We start from the raw sequence: 3700 nt of genomic DNA on the forward strand, positions 1-3700 counted from the left end.
TGTCATATGAAAAACGAGAAAGTCGAAATGGGAGCACTTCACAAATAGCCAAAGAGACGAAAGATAAATGGTGGCTAGCTACAGCAGCGTAATGAACATGAAATATGGAATGTGACCGTCTAGGTTGTTAAAAATACTAGGATGTGCAGTATACGGTCTCTTCGGCAGTTGTTCCAGTTTCCAAACTAGTGACTTAAGACAGACACATCAAAACGCATCCGGCTGAAGAACCAGATGCCTTCGCGTTCGGGTATGGAATATTTCATAGGAGGCGGAGCCATGCCCGTTGTGTGTACGTATTTTATTTGTGCTGCAGTGGTGCATAGAATTACTGCTATTTTATCCCTTGTTAATCATAGCCTCCATACCACGTGAGGCAACCTTGGACACGGCCGTTTGAACTGCCCAGACAACAATTTTCTGAAAGAGGTTCGCCAGGAAATACTCTTCACTTTCAGGTTCAAGGTTTTCCTCCAGAGTTGTTAGAGCCTTCAACGATTCCACGACTGATTCGGCTTCCTCGGTGGTCATTGGGGATGGGTCACCCAGGAGCAGTTTCTCAATGACTTCATAGCTTTTCTTGAGTGCTGGAAGGTTGTGCGCTGCGGAAATGAAAACAATAAATATGAGCGTTTCGCTTGAAGTTGTGCATTTTACGATGAATTGTTATACTTATGCGACAAATCTACATTAATCTTGGGCTATTAGACGATATACACCGAAAATAAATATTCTTTACTGCAACCAATTCCTCTTAATATGCAGAATACGCGGAATTGCGAACGACTCCGACAGCCAACAGCCTACGTGAAAATATTTCTTGGATGGCATAAGGAATAAATGTATTTTTTTAACTGCTTCTTCTTGGTTTATATGTGAATCCAATGAGAAGGCTAGTTGAAAAAACTAAAAAGAAGACGGCCATTACACAACAGGCAACTATACATTTTAGTATGTTAAAGCGGTAATGATAGACTTTATGCCAACCGAACGTACTTGGGGCACAGGCTGTTTTTAGAGATCTCACTTATGCAATTGTGTATGCCCAATGACTTTTAAGCCTGAGGCTTGTGTTTCATTTTCTGCACTTTCTCAAATCAAGAGCGGTCCTTTTGGAAATATGTAATGATCTGATCTAGCGTTATGGAAAAATATCATTAGGAGCCCCAGGAAGCCTTCTTTGATCTAGAGCTATTGCTGTTTGTATACGTGCGGGAAGACTTCAGTGCTTCAGTATAGGAAACCTGTTTCATAAAACAAGCCCATACATCCTACATGCATAAGGTCCCGTAGCTGCTGGTGATAATTTGAAAGATCGTGTCTGTGGCCAAAAGCGCTTTTACCGTATCACTTCTTATCTGGAGGATCTGAGAAGGCCTCAAGTTCTCGCGAGCGATAAATGTGAAATGATAAATATCATTGAAATGTTAACGAATCCTGTGCTTTTGCTTGACAATTAAAATCACGATCTGATTGTGAAGCATGCCGTAGTTGAGCGCTTCATATTGTTTACCACCTCGGCGGCTTCCTTAACGTGCGTGTAAAGCATCGGTCCCGAGCATTTTTACGCATTCCTGCCCTATCGGAATACGGCCTCAAGGTCAACAGCTTTGACACCGTATCTTTGGGGTCACCACAGCCCGAAAACAAGAAAAGAAACGCATATCGCATATTGGTGTAGGAAATTGGTGGTAGTGTTCACATTCTACAATACTATAAACCGTATCAGCCTTGGGAGCTAAGGTAGAGGCAGGACCACTGTTTTACGCAGCGCAGCTTTCAGGCATCAGAGGGCTTTTCAATAGGTTCGAGCTGTTGAATCAGATTAGTGCACTACGCACATAAAAAATATAGCACCCTTACAGGTGTGTATAGACTGCCTAATGGGCCATTACGTGTACTCCAATATTAAAGGCAATCATTCGATAATTGATGAGAAAATGAAGTGTTTTCGGTGAATTTTTATTACAAGGAAAATTGAAGAAGGCTTCGACTGACTACACGACAATGACAATCACTGCCAAACGCTCGCTGCCTATATTTCGTTGCATACCAGCTTATCATAAGCCTAAGACATTTTTCCACTACAGGTCTGCCAACCACAGGCGTAATTCAAGCTTGTAGTCGCGTGCCAGAATTTGGATAGCCTTCGGCGTGAAGGCGTTTGTCAAGAGACAAGCGTGCGCTCCTATGGGCTTTAAAATTTTGAAACTCATTCTCTCCCTGACAATCACGTCTAGAAACTATCGAACCAGAGCACAGTACGAAATTTCCGTCTCAAACTTGTGCTTTCTTCGTCTGCAGTAGGTGTCCGGCTTCTTGCCGCAGAATTGTGATCACGCGCGTTGACACCTCTACTTCACCCGTAGTACTTCCAATGTCCGACTATGTCACGTCACTTCAGTACCTGATCTAAGGCGGAGCGTGTGAAGACGCCAGATCAGGGATAAAACAATGCTGGCAGAAATGGAGGTCTAAACATCATTCAGTCTTCCGCCTCCGGCAGTGCAAAGCGCTAGCTAAAATTGGCTCACAAACGCTAAGGGAAGTGATGGAATGAAGTGTTTCTGTTGGTAGTGATGCCCCCTTTCTTCCAGCTTATCGTTAGGACATTTCAAATTGTTCTGTCTGCTCTAATAATGAGCTAATACGAAAACCTCTCCACCTAAAGTGCTCGATGTAGACGGCGATTTACAACCTTCATTTTATATTGCAAACTTCTCATGGGGACTTGTTTGGATCCTTTAAAACTTCCGATATCTTTTAATTAGAGTTGTCCTGAGTCCGTAGCATCCGAAAAAGAATGAAGAACAAATAAAAGTTTCTGAAAAGTAACAGGCAAGTTTGAGAAACACCTTTTTAAGCCCATTTAGCATAGGTTTTGGACGCGCGCTGAAAGCAATGTAGTTATAGGCATTTAAACGTAGTTAAACGCCATTTATTGTATTGCTTACATTTCAGTGCAGCCAGGCTATTGGTCGCATCTGCGGGGCTTTTGACATGAAAAGAGAGAGCATACGATTAGCTTACGTTCCCGCTCGCTGACCAATAGAAAAAAGAAGCAGAAAGTGAACTGTACTTACATTGTGGCTGCGTCTGGAAGGCGTAAGCGGCAGAAAGAGAACGAAATATAAAAAAATGTCACGTAAATCAGTTTAGGAAAAAATTAACAGAAGCAAGGACTTATGCGTGCCAAGGCTGCTTTATAACCTTGCTTCATAACGAAGGCGAGCTTATTGTTTGTGAGCGCCTGCCACGAAAGCGTACAAATACTGAGTATTTAAGTACAAGCCTCACACTTGTCGTCGCTTATTTGCGACAGAAAAATGAGCGCTCTAAAAATAATGCATACAATGAAAATTCCCTGTATTCGTGGCGCATCTTAACGAAGTATTACTTTCTCCATTCCCCCTTTTTTGTGTGTAAATTTATTCGCCTTTTGTGAGTATTGCTCGTAATTCCATAATTGTACAATAAAAAACGAGAAAACATAGATCTGTTAGATCGTTCATTTCACCACATTTACTCATGACTGCAGCTTTCATGAAGTCTAGAACAGTGAGATGCTGCGATGCGATTTACACAGCTTTATACAAAGACAGACAGACATTGTTCATGGAATATATGGGAATGGACATTACGTCTGACCCTATGTGACACATACAACTATCAGCTCTGCGAGCACTTAAAGCCATTCCCT

The 3700-nt window shown here is 42.1% G+C and overlaps 1 long non-coding RNA gene across 1 annotated transcript; it reads right to left on the reverse strand.

Moving 5' to 3' along the window:
* Positions 1–282: 282 nt before the first annotated feature.
* Positions 283–3095, reverse strand: LOC135903098 (uncharacterized). Its single transcript, XR_010564718.1, has 2 exons — positions 2955–3095; positions 283–602 (listed from the first exon to the last, which is right to left on the reverse strand). It is a non-coding gene; the product is annotated as an uncharacterized lncRNA (long non-coding RNA).
* Between the last annotated feature and the right edge of the window lie 605 nt (positions 3096–3700).

The sequence above is a fragment of the Dermacentor albipictus genome, chromosome 1 (genome assembly GCF_038994185.2).
Source record: "Dermacentor albipictus isolate Rhodes 1998 colony chromosome 1, USDA_Dalb.pri_finalv2, whole genome shotgun sequence".
Classification (NCBI taxonomy): domain Eukaryota; kingdom Metazoa; phylum Arthropoda; class Arachnida; order Ixodida; family Ixodidae; genus Dermacentor; species Dermacentor albipictus.